General features: G+C 44.2%; 1 long non-coding RNA gene across 1 annotated transcript; it reads left to right on the forward strand.

Annotated features, from left to right (window-relative positions):
- Nucleotides 1-555: 555 nt before the first annotated feature.
- LOC142765400 (uncharacterized) lies at nt 556-13,736 on the forward strand. The gene is made up of 3 exons (XR_012884229.1): nt 556-663; nt 6,398-6,418; nt 13,613-13,736. It is a non-coding gene; the product is annotated as an uncharacterized LOC142765400 (long non-coding RNA).
- The last annotated feature ends 204 nt before the right edge of the window (nt 13,737-13,940 follow it).

Below are 13,940 nucleotides of genomic sequence, written 5' to 3' on the forward strand. Positions count from 1 at the left end.
GGAGGCAAAATGGTGAAGCACCGGGTACTGTGTGATGTCAGTGCTCGTTAAAGAGCAGCAGAATGTAGAAATATCCGGAACCCTTCACTGCGGCATGTCTCGTAATCATATTACCTTTTTGGTAACACTGCCAATATTTTCATCATAGTTATTCATACTAATATTATTACGTTATCACTTCTGAAGCTGGATGTATCAGAAAGTATTTGTACAAAGATTTCAACAACTTGCGAAAACATTTTCTAGTATTTGGTGCTGCATCAGGTTATATGTAACGCAGCTGCCTTCACGTAGCAACAAAACGCGTATGGTAGAGAAAAGTGCGCAAGAATAATGAGAGTCCAGACATGAGGCAGGCTTTTTTAGATAGTTGTTCGCTGAAATCGATATGAGCTCAAATTGAATAATAAAAGAACTTCCGTGATCATCAGTTAAATCATCAACGAATAAATACGCTATCCTCAAAGCTGCCGTACATGTGTCAATAAAATTCCTTAGTAGGCCTATCATATATAGCACGTTTTCTAACGCGTGTTTTAATACGCCACTGCAAGCAGAACATTCCGACTCAGATATAACACAAAATGTGGCAATTTAGTGTTTCACATCGTATTACTATGGCTGGCATTGTTAGCAGAACAATCAACATGTACTAAAAGAAAAGTAAGTAGGCGTCTGTTGTTGTTCAACAACTTTAAATGTTTACTGTGAAAACATAAACACTAAGAATATTTGAGCGAACAGATATCTGTGAGGGTGACAACTTAGAGCTAGTTAGAGCCACTGTTACTTTGAAGTTTCCATTATTATTGAGAAGAAAGAAACTGTGCAATGTATAGCTGGTAACGATAAAGCCACAATCTGAAAAAACGCATAGTGTGTTTGATAGGCACACTATACTTATTAAGCACACCATAATAGAAAACTGAGAAGACGCCAGAACTTGCTGACCCGTACTTCAAATAGTGTTTGTGGTTGGCTTTGCATTCAGTCTACAACAAAATGCGGCAACTGTAATACAAGCCTTGCCTGGCCTTTCTGATATTCGTTGACTTAATCGCAGCCAGGACGTACTTTATTTTTTTGGCACAAATATATTGAAAATAGTCTCTGGCGTGTTGTTTAAGCGCATACCACATGTTTGGTTATAAATGACTTATTTTCACGTGTTAAAAATCCGTTGAACGCATTCTAGAAGTATGCACAAAAATTACATGTATTTACACGTAAAAGTTGCAAATACTTGATGTTTGCCAATATGGCATGTTACTTCTGCGGTAGTTGCTCGTTTTAAATAGAACTGCCAATAAGGTAAATTTTAAACGCTACAAAATATGTCTGCCAAGTGGCGACGATAACTTTTGGTTTCAGTTCCGAGGAGATGCATGTGCATCGTGCATACTGTGCATTCCTAACAAACGTAGGAAACAGAGTTCGGGCAGAGGATTAATTGTCACTCCAGTGGGTACATTTCAACCTCACAAATCTGTGGAGTGCTGCTGTGAAGCAGCAAGAAAAACAGCGCAGACGAGGGAGAAAGAGCAGTGTCAAAGACACTGCTCGGAAATTGTAGTTTGGGTGTATATAAGAACTTCTCTCAGGGGTGAAAAAATTGTTGCTCGCAGACAGGGCCACTGGTATTCACTAAGAACTACAGATGGATATGCTATCCTTTTGGGCGTACAGAACAACATATACTGAATGGCTCGCCATCGCCCTTGTAGCTTCTCACAGTAATTCCAGATACACAATTGTAGATTCGGGGGAGTGTCTCACAATTTGGTGGCAGGGTACATTTCACCCTCAGCCTAATAAAAACAACGTAACGTTTCAAGGGATTCATGTCATCTCCTGAAACGTATTAGAGTGACACTGAATGATCGGCTGTGGCGGCAAAATGAGGTACAGGTGTGATTGCCCCGACATTTTTTTTAATTTTTCTTCCGTCAATCTGTGACAGACGGGGAGGATTACCCACTTTTCTAGTATAGCAAAATTCGGAATCTATTTTAATCAGCGTAAAAATGCTATAGAGCGATAATAAAATCATTGTACAGGGTGAGAAAGAAGATTTATGTTTTAAGAAAACACAGGATCACTGATACTTGAAGGCGTAGATAATCTCTCAGGCAATGACGTGCTTCAGCCTTCATGATGATGTCTTTTAAATGCCCTTACCAACTCAGGCGGATTACCCATAAGAATTTACATTCGTTAAGTTATGTTATTTTTAAAAATAAATTTTATTAAGTAGAAGAAATAGCGCCATCTCTCGCTAAACCCAACCACACTTGCTTGCGTAGCAGTGGGTGTTAACGCTTACACTAGTGGCGGCTTTGACACTGGTGCTCATCACGGCGTGACGCAAGACAGAATCTTGGGAAAGCGGACAGCACGCAGTGATGAATCGGTGTTTTCTGTTGGAAGATGCCAATAGCTGCTAAAGGGTAGTGAGAGACTAAATACTTCGATTGACCACATATACCCGCAGCCCAATGCTAGTTAAAGCGCACACTGAAAATTTTCATCGTTCCAGAACGCGCAGGTGAAATTTTTCCCTGGCACATCCAGGCAATGCGAGTGGAGTAGCGGAGTGTGAGTGGGGCGGAGAAGCGCGCTGGGCGCCTCCAAAGCGATCGTGAAGTCGGGACGGCGAAAGTCTGATGGCTACGGTACCCCTAGTAAGAAGTGTAATAAAATCCAAGATGAACATTACACCTCTCGCGTGAGGTGACGTCACTTCAGTAGCTTAAACGTCATCATCAGCCGCGAAAAAGGAAGTGAAGGAGAAGGCTGCAAAACGAAGAGTGCACCCACCGGTGCCAGAAATGCATTCGCATTTTCTCGCGATTCCCTTCGGGAAAGTATAGTGGTTTGGGTTTGTTGGTATGGCATGACGATAGTTATAGCACGAGAAGATAATGACGACAAAAAATAAGAAGGAAACGAGCGCTAACTTACAACTCTTGCGCCCAACTGCACTCCTCTTTGGGAGTTTGGGGCAATTTTTTTTTCAATAGAGAAACTCGCTAGCATACCTGCCTACGTAGGCGGAGGAGGGAGGTGTAGGTGAGGAGAGAAAAGAGAGAGGAGACCCTCATGCGTAATTGTGGTGTAAACGGTGCTTGGAGGGATGACAAGAGGAGAAAGATGGGGGAGCAAGCAGACCTTGCCTGCATTAGCATTGCCTGGATACAAAGGATTGATTGATTTGTGGTTTTTAACGTCCCAAAACCACGCTATGATTAGGAGAGACGCCGTAGTGGAGGGCTCCGGAAATTTTAACCACCTGGGGTTTTTTAACGTGCACCCAAATCAGGGCACACGGGCCTACAACATTTCCGCCTCCATCGGAAATTCAACCGCTGCAGCCGGGATTTGATCCCACGACCTGCGGGTCAGCAACCGAATACCTTAGCCACTAGACCACCGCGGCGGAGCAGGATACAAAGGAGGGAGCGTAAGAGAGGAGAAAGAAGGAAGTGCGCGCATGCGCTGTAAATATTTTAACGCCGCACACCAGATTGCGCGTGAGCACAATACTCTTCGCATCTGAAACGTTCTTATTCATTACACCACATACAGGAAGATGAATCTAGTCAACCGTGAATCATCCAACCATCTGCAGCTTCATCATACAAAGACGTGAGACGGGTCGATAAGCCCATGCGGTTTCAGGCTGCGCGAGCCCTCTCCACGGTTGCCGCCTCGGTGTTGGTGCTGGCTTGTGCTTGCTCCCGGCTCTGGTGTCTCGATTCAGTCTCGCGACCTCTTGCCAGAAATGTTGACAGCGTGCCTGCGCTGCCGCCGCTTGCGAGCCATTCGTTGTCCTACCTTGTGTTCTTCAGTGTTCATGTTAGAATCTAAGCAGCAGTATCGAAGCACTTTGATAGATGCCCGGCGAAATATAGAGGAAGCTTTCGAAGCCCCAGGGCTATATATAGGCACGGTTCTCTTCCGGTTTTTTATCAAACAAGAGCATGGGCTGAGAGTGGACCGCCGCTGGCGCCTTTCTATTTCGTGAGCGCTCTTGGAAATGATGGTTGATTGATTGATATGTGGGTTTAACGTCCCAAAACCACTATATGATTATGAGAGACGCCGTAGTGGAGGGCTCGGGAAATTTAGACCACCTGGGGTTCCTTAACGTGCCCCCAAATCTGAGCACACGGGCCTACAACATTTCCACCTCCATCGGAAATGCAGCCGCCGCAGCCGGGATTCGAAAGCGCACCCTGCGGGTCAGCAGCCGAGTACCCGGGGCTTGGAAATGATGGGGGTACATATTTGTGCTTCTAGCGAGGGCACGTACAAAATATTTCAGTGGCTGCGATCGCACATAACTCTCTGAGATGCTGAGATACTATGAACTGTTTGTGGGTGGTCAGTCACACTGTCTCGGCTTGTGCTAAGACATCGCAAACGTTTGTGACAGATGAGCTTGAATCAGCGGGAAGAAGTCTTTCAAAGGGCAGAGATGGCTCACGTCTGTAAAGAATATAGAACGGGAAATAGCCTGTAGTATCATGCATGAAGGAGGTATAAGCGAACGTGACGTAGGCTATCCTTGGGTAGCAGTCGTGGTGGTCTGTAAATAGAAAACTTATCTCTGATAGTGTGGTTTAGGATCTAAGTTTATTAGTTTGTGCGTGGTATACCGTTGTGAGTTTGTAGTTCATATAGAACACAAAAAATGTAAAACTGAAGGTCGTGCGAATAATAGGTATCGGCCTCGGTCAGTGAGAAGCTGTAGAGGAGTGCGGTAGACAGTCAGCGACAATGGTAGCGCAGCTGGTTAGAAGAGCACGGGTAATTCCGTAATATGTCATGTAGTCGGTTGCTATAGCAAGCCACTTGTTTCCAGGCGCAGAAGTATTGGCCCGTGAACACTGAGCGCCATGTAGTGTAATTGTTTTGCAGGGATCTCAATAAGACAAAGGAGGCCAGCTGGTAGAGTTGTCGGCCATTTGTGACGTTCAGAAATATCGCAGCTGGCGATGTACTTTCGACATAGCGACAGAGGCGTGGCCAGAAAAAATGGCCCAAAACGAGGTCATACGTGCGGGCTATTGCCACTTGAGCAGCTGTAGGTTCATTATGAAGCTGGCGTAGAACATGCAAGCCAAGTGCGAATGCACGGTGAGAAAGTGGGCAGGGCTGCTAAGGCACATGTTGTGATGGTAGAGAACCTTGTATAGAAGGAAGTACAAGTATAGGGAACCGCTTGGCGTAGCAGAACTTAGACTTTTTCTCATGAGACGTAAAGCCGAATCATGGTGTTTCTGATAAGATATGTCAGGAAAGTCTGATATCAACAAGATGCCAGCTTCAGTGACTCAACGGCTTATCAAACCATGACATATTGTCGGCGTCACCATACAAGGGGCCCAATTTGAATACGTCTTAGAAAATGCATTCTTTGAAAGCGTAGACACAAACATCTGAGCTGGTTCAAGGGAACCTTGGCGAAAAAAAACCGGCAGTGGTAGCCACTAGGGCACTTTTATTACATACATAGACCTGAAAACTTAGTTCACGATAGAAGCCATAAGTATTATTTCATTCAGGCTATCATTGCAGTTATGTGCCAGTTTCCAAGAATTATATCTGCAGAGTTATTTTCAGCTTGCTCAACAGTAGAGGTTCATACATTGAGGTCCTAAATAGAAGTGGTTCTAAATAAATGCTTCTACAACTTTAAAACTTCAGCACTGAAAGGGCTCACTTGACGAAAAAAAAGTGATGAATACGAGCGCTGACTTCTTTTATCATGTGTTATTCAAGTCACAAACATCTGCTTGACACACTGGGCCGAAACCATAGCAGTTTTGAAAAAAAGGAACCGGATTCATGTCGACAATTGGACCCTGCGTAGATTTTCTACCTATGGGTTTTGGAAGTTTCATCAGCCTCGAGCTGAAATGAATATTGTTGGAGTAAGCTGCGCCACGTGTGTATCTGCGTGTTGCTTCAGTAAATCACAGTTCGAAATCAATGTTTGTGCTCCTCGTTTTTAGTTCCCCTGAGCACTTTTCTTGGTTGCTTTAATTTAACTTTGTAAAGGAGTAGCTTTAATATAGAAAAGTTGCATCACAGATATTCTATGTAACCGTTCGCATTGCTTATTATTATTATTATTATTATACAAGGATATATGTTAGGAGTGTCGGATATCAAAAAAGTAGTTACGGCATTACCACTTATACAATATCCCGTCCAAGCATATCTACTGAGCAGCTTGATGAAGCCTGCCCATACATTGTAGCTGTTGCATATTAGTGATTACTTCAGAAGCATTACTGTCTTGTTTCATAAAAGCTTGTTAAAGTGAAACAACAGTTGAGAGCATGCGCTCGTGTACAAAATTGATCGCCGTGTCATTTTATGATCTTTTCAGCGTCCAGCACCACCATCTCTAGTAAGTACACATAAAATTGTCATTCAGACAACAATAATATCATTATATGCATGTCAACTACGTCATTCTATATAATCAAAGGAGCTGCCACTTAACGCAATATTGATAACGAGCAGAAAAACTACACTGAGCACGAGACTAAACACAATGCTTTATCTAACGCGCGTTTTCTTTTGTGTTTCAAGTGAGATATTTGTACAAATGTAAGAAAAAGAAAAGGAGGACAGATGACAAAAGAGGCTACTGTGCAGAAAACTTATGATACAAGGAATTTTGTAAGGCCAAAACTGTAGTCTTTTTCTGAACAAAATGCATATAGATGACTGAGGCCACACTGTTTTTTTTTCTTTTTCAAGAAACTTTTGATGGTTTCTTTTGTCGGTTAACAAACACCAGTGCAAGGTACTTTAGCTATACTGTAAGGAGCTTTAGGGACAAACATTATAGGAAGTGCGCTTGAAAATCTGCCAGTGCAAAACCTAATATTGTTCGCAATTTCCTATAGACTACAAAGCATGCGCATTTTCTCATTTTCTAATTGAAAAATGAACGTGGCCAACTCCGTGCAAGAAGTAATTTTGAAAGTGCGACATTCTTTTTCTCACATTTACTCTTTTCAACGACGCATTGCTAATTTTAGGTTTTGGGTGGCGTAGAACACGGGTTCTCAGGACGGATTCCACAATACCTTATCTCGGGATTTCGCGAGCAACTGATACATTTTTCTGGTTTCGCCCTCACCCACCCAAGCCACTTTGATCGCAATCCCGAGGTGTTATTCATCTGGCGAACCTGCATTTTAAACGGCCGAGCGTCAATAGGCGCATCTTGGTGCGTAACAGAAACGCGTGGGCCACACAATAAATCATGCCGGCAGTTTATAGCCAACCAGACTCCGAAAAATGGGACACGTGGTCGCTTAAATACCAGGCGCCTTATATTACCATCAAGCACTATTAACTATTTGAAGATTAGTGCCACTAGCGTGCACTAGCGTCCATACAATGTGGCCAATTTAGGAACCTTTTCTCGAACGTGTTCAGCATTTTGTAATTTCATACAGCTTCGTCAGAATTCAGCACCCGCCAACACTCTGAATTGTAAACACATGCTCAATAGTGCACTTTTTCCGTTGATATCTAGCATTGTGCATATAGGGTGCAAAGAAAGCTTGCGCATCTGCTAACGTTCTGCAACGCAACATTGAAGGCACACAGCATTCGCTAGGCATGCTCCTAACCACTGTAAGAAGCACTCAATTCACGGTAAACAGTTCAAGCAGTGAGTATAGCCCTTGCGACCAAAAGCTGTACACCTGGGATTATCACTCAGGGCAAACGTTTAAAGCGCTTAAAATCTGGTTTATTAAAAAAATTGGTACATCCCACGTACCACAGCGAAGCACGAATGAGGAAGGTAATACATGTCACCTTAAAATGAGCACAACGTTAAGAGGTGGGAGTATATCTAGCCGTACATGGCTTCCATGCATTGATTATAACGTTTGGACGTGTATTTTGCCTTCGTCTATTCACGTAACCTGATATCATAGTTTGTAGATGTGGAGCTAGTGAAACGGCCGCGAGCACGCTATGAGCGTAGCAGGTACTTATGTTTTAGATGACACACATACCATGATCACCATGTTCAAAAGTGTCATTAACCTTCGTCCTCTAATCACGTCACCTGATACCGAATATGATATATGTAGAGCTAGCGAGACGCCCGCGAGCACGCTATGACCCTGTTAAAGAAAATTAATGGTGGGCATGGTGTAAGCCACCACCTACAATTATAGATGATTAGTGTAGTGGGTGAATGCTGCAAAACTTCCACAATAGTGTATGGTGGGTGCTGCAGTGCCGGCAACGCTTGAGTGCGAAATGGCGTCAGAACAGAATCACCGTTACGAGTTGCCACAAGAAAAGAAAAAAATTGTATATAAAAATGATGTAACGACACCCGTAAAAAACAGGCTGCCACTGAGATTAGAACGTGCAGCCTGCGGTTTATCATTCGAGTGCACTAAGCACAACGCCATATTAACATGGTGACACGTACTTGTTCAGTAGCTAGTTCACATACTAATTGACGGTTCAATTCAGTTTAATTCGTCGCGTACATGACATAGACGAGATCTGCACCTGCTTTTAAAATTTGCCCACTTATGAAACACAAGGAACTGCACCCGGTAACTTTTGTCATTTTGATAATGGTACCAAAACTTTGTTCTTGTATAATTCACAACCACAAGAAAAAAAACAAGTGGGGTGGGGAGCAGGTATACTTACCGGAGGGGTCTGCCAAGTTTAATATTCGTTTCTCGCTCGTTCCAAAAGGCGACATCGACTAAGGAGCAGGTACAGTTTACCGGCGGGGTCTGAGAAGTTTAATATCTGTTTCTCGCTCATTCAAAAGGCGACATCTGCTCAGACTTTATGACGTCTCCAGGCTCAAGCCATAGATACGCCTACCTAATTGATTTAATACTGGAATACTTTTTGCGCAACGTAGAGTGCAGTCGTGCCAGCACACTGCTGTAGCTCTATCGATCGTTAGTAACAACTACATATCGGCTTGACCAAAACGACTGCAGTGCGCCGGAAACATTATGTTATCATATTGGTTCAGCAAGCATACTAATTGCCAAGTCTGTGTTCTTGCATAAGAGTCAGAGAAGTGCCTGCGAGTGCGAGCAGCGGCTGTCGGTAAAGACAGGACTTCCAAATCAGTAGTTCTAAAGAATTCTATGGAAGTGCTGAAATCGCATCGCATCGATGTTTGTTGCTTCCTGCGCAGACACCACACACAATAAAAAATGTTTCACTTAGGGTAATTGATGTGATGTCTGGGCTGTATCGTCATTCATACTGGTCGAAATTCTGTATTGTGAAACCGAGATGAGCGGGTAACAGTATTGTACGGGCTTGGTCAATAGGCATAACGTTTGGTGGAAATCATGGTGGTAGAACCTGTAGTGTATAGTTCCCAGCTTGGTTCGCTAATTATATTGCCCGCAATTATAAGCCCACCCATCATCTGCTTGCTGCTTCCCAGCATTATCGCAATGATGGGCAGAGCTTCTAAGCTTGGTACATTATGTGGCCTGCCATATGCGCCACCCATCATCTGCTTAGTGCTTTCCAGCATTGTCGCAATGGTGGGAAGAAATTCTCAGCTTGGTACACCATGTGGCTCACCATAATAAACACCACCACCACCTGCTTTGTGCTTACCAGCATTATTAAAATGGTGGGCAGAGCTTCCCTCATTGCCCACTATCTAGCCGCTACTTCACATCATCCTTTCCATTTTACACATCTTCTGTACACCATGCCACCTAGTACGTCCAGGCATATCCCCCATAATTTTCACTACGTCCCGCCATATGCATCACAATTTCCACTATATGCACTATTATTTCCACTAGGCCGACCGTGTTTCTCAGTCCACACAGTGGCCACTAATAATATTTGTTTTTGCTGTCTCTGCGTTCCTAATTACGGCTCCGGCTGGCCGGTAGCCCTCAGTCCAGAGGTTCAAAGGGAAACAAGCTGTCCAAAGCGGAGCAAACATGACTTCCAAACACGCTTAGCACAGTCAATTTTTTTGTAAAAGAGATTGTTTGACTTCTTAGGTCAACCTATGTCACAATTTTCGAATCTTGCTTAGTAAGGCCCCACTGAAATTTTCTTCTCAAATACTTTAAAATATCATCGCCAGTGCTTGAACGTGAAAACTCTTACTGAGATGCGATGTGCCTGAAAATACTATAATAAGCGTTAAAATTTTTCGAGACAAGAAGAAAAATTCTAGGTGCACTCAATTAAGACAGTTAAGATTCATGGGGCACGTGGAAAAGCGCTTCATTTTTCAAATTCTCCCATTCTAAATGCGTCCTGCGAGCACGTGCACTCACTAAAAGTTACTCTTGAATATGTGCCGTTCCCACGTTAGTCCGTATGCGTCATCTTCAAATGAATTCAGCCGCGTCAGTCATGAAAGACTTACCTTCTGTAGAGACCGCTCGACATTTTACGCTGGCTGACTTTAGCGCTGCATGGATATGAACTGAGGATGGTTGTGGCGCATAGAAACAGAAATATGTCCCTACCTAGCAGGTGTTCTATTTGCGTGCAAGAAGAAAAAAATGGTTAAGGTACAGTTGCCTAATGCTGAAAAAATAAAGAATGAAATAAAATTGGTGGCCAGTTACGCACATAAAATGCTACGTTTGGGTGTTTTTCTCCGATAGGAGAGAGGCTCGTATTTTTTTCTGAAATCAAAGGTCTATGTGTCACGTCCTGTACAGGGTAAGGCCCGCAGAGTCGACCCACGTGCTGATTGACTGCGTCACGTTCTTAAATACACGCACTAATAGTCTCGCTTGGTAGATCACTAACTAAAGCTCGTAAAGTATTTATCTTTAAGAAATCAAATGTTAGCTTCATTTATTAGTTTTATCGCCATCACAGTACTCCTAAAGCTGTAGAGCTAAAAAAACTTCGGCAGATCTCACGTACCTAGCAGTCGTCAACCTTATGCGAAGCACACCCAAAGAGAGAGAGAGAGAGAAAAGACGTTATTCACAGGATCCTGTGTGGGATAGGTGCCGGCCTTGATGGGCATGGTCTACCTTTCTAATGTTCTAGTCTATGCAGTTTTAGAAACACTGGTCCAAGTACTCGAGGGTTGATCCTGACCCGACAGAGGATACTTGGGTTCCCGCCCCCCGCGCTTGTCGGTCACAAGCTCCCGTTTTCCTCTGCCTGACCAGGGCCCCCTCGAGCCGCTGGATTGCCCATTTCCGAGATTGGCAGTCCTCCGAGCGAATCCACCACTTCATATGCACGGGAAGCTCTTGGCGGGCAGAGCTGTCGTTGGCACCAGTTACTCCCCCATGAGATTCCGCAGCCCTGCTGCACACATCACCATCGGCACCGTCGCACAAACCGCCGCCTGGTATCGCTGCACTGTCACACCTCACCATGTGTCCTTGTGTCGCCAGTTCATGTTCGCATATACTGCATGCCGGCCTTGCGAACATCTCGGGACATATGTGGAGCGCCATCGCCAGGGTTAACACGCACTTCACTTGTAGCTGACGAAGCAACGCAAACTCTACTCGGGAAAGTTCTCGATGCGGGGACATGTACTTTCTTCTTCCTTCCCTGTGCGTCCTGAGTATCGCACCGTAGTCGACAAAGGGTTTGGGGTCTTGTTCATCGCCGACACCCGCGGGGATGCTCTCGCTGTCATCCCGGCACCTGATGAGTTCTCAGGCCGCTGCGTCTGCATCCTCGTGGCGGTTGTTCACGTTCAGTTGGTCGCCCTTGTGGGCTAGAAACCTCTTTATGGTGATGGTTGGAGGTGACGACGTTCCGAGGTTCGCGAGGCTCTAGCGAGCCCCACGATCCTATCAGCCTCTCTCTAGACCATGCTTCTGGTGTAGTTCCTGACCGCTGTTTTGGAGTCGCTCAGGATCATCCGAATGCCCTGTACACTCATTGGCAGGCCGATTGCTACCTCTTCTGTCTGGCGTGGGGTCTTCGCTTTAATCGTACCCACTTCAATCAGCTCACCCGTTTACGCCCGGATGACTGCCATCGTGTACACACATCTCCTCAATGAATGTTTAGCCACGTAGACGAACGCGTCACTCTTGTACTGCTTAGCTAGGGCAACTGCTCTCACCTTGTGTCTTGCCCAGTCCTTCTCCGGGTTCATGTTCTTTGACAACGGGAACACTATGATGCCCCTTGCCGTTTCATCACTCAGGATACCGGGCTCTCAAGTTTGTCGTCTTCCGAACCTACATGAGCGGGCGGCTTGATTCCCACTGTCTCCAGGATGCTTCTGCCCGCCTTTGTGCTGTTTAGTGGAGCTAGGTGTGCCATTCGTTGGGCCTTGTCGATCTCTGTGAGTGTTTTGTGGACCCCCAGAGCCAGCAAGGTCGACGTTCTCCTGCCTAGCAATATACCCAGGGCGTTTCTCTGGGCCATTCTGATGGCGGCGTAAATCTTCTCTTCCTCCACGTTGATCCAGTGGTGGAAGGTTCCCGCGTATACTGCCTGGCATGCGAAGGGAAGGTGACCGTGTTGCATTTTCTTTATTTAGTGACACGTCATCAAATGACGCTAAATATACGTAAAAACTTTGCACGCACAGACATATGTTGAAGAGTTGCAGATGTTTATATAACCAGTTGTTCGCACTTACACAACGATGCCAAATGAAACGTGTGCATTAGCAACACCAGAAGCTCCCATGAAGCGCTGATGCTCGCGAGGATGCTGGCCCTGGGCACTCCTTCATAAATCAACTTCAGCTTATAGCAACTAACAAAAATTAACAATAATCTGACGTGACGGCGGATTCAAAGGAGTACATATGTAATGTTTATGAAATTGGGTAGGAAGCACTGCAACCACGACTGATGTTTCACAAAGATTAGCGTTTATCTGTAAACTAGTTCCGAAACCTGGCATAGCTCTGTGGTAAAATGCTTCATTGCCACGCAGAATGCTTGGGTGATATTCCAGCTGGAACCCAGAAAATTATTTTTTGCATATCGTCGAGTCAACGCTATTGATGTCGGGGATTTTTTAACCCTCGCGCATTGATTATGGCGAGGATAATGCCTTCACTAAGGCTGTTGTCAATTCAGGGGGAATAGCCAAGAATTGAAGATATGAAATTTAAGGCCCTCGGACGTTTAATTGCCCGTGTATGTTCTCGTTTTTTCTGGGGTCAATCACCATACCTTCGTACCAGCGGTACAAACCTGCCCGTGGGTATGTGCCACTGTCTGGTGACAAGTGTTTGACGATGTACGCCACGGGATTGTGACAATATTGAAGTCTTGTCCAGCGCGTAATATTCGTCAAAGCATCTTACCCTCCGATGTTAATTTAGGTTAAATAGATAGATAGATAGATAAATATATATATAGATATAGAGATAAGTAGATAAATCTATACATAAATATATAGATAGAAACGCTCCTATTCACAGTAGTTTGCTAAGAAATGCTTCGCATTTAAAACACTGAACGTATCCTTTTGATGAATAGACACTAATATGCGTGTTTAAAATGGGCTTATCACCAATACTATATGTCAGCCAACAAACACTTGAGTCGAGCATGTACCCTAATTTTTCTGTTCCGTTATTTTCCCTTCACCGTTTATATAGCTTAGGCTCAAGGACCAGCTGTGCGGCAGGCGGACAATATGTGCAGAAGGGACATGTTGTGTTGAAATCAATTTGAGGCCTGGACTATGTAAACCGTTAGGAGTACGTGGTGATCAATGTTCACCAAGAACTCTTTCTAACGTGTATTATAACTTTTGCCCATGCAACGTTAACGAAGGTAAGTTTTATATATATATATATATACATAAATATATATATATATATATATATATATATATATATATATATATATATGGTGGGGTGATATTCAATGGATCCGGTGGAAAATGCAGTAAAAAGAGGTCGACAAACGTGCGAAAAAACACTA

The sequence above is a fragment of the Rhipicephalus microplus genome, chromosome 6 (genome assembly GCF_043290135.1).
Source record: "Rhipicephalus microplus isolate Deutch F79 chromosome 6, USDA_Rmic, whole genome shotgun sequence".
NCBI lineage: Eukaryota > Metazoa > Arthropoda > Arachnida > Ixodida > Ixodidae > Rhipicephalus > Rhipicephalus microplus.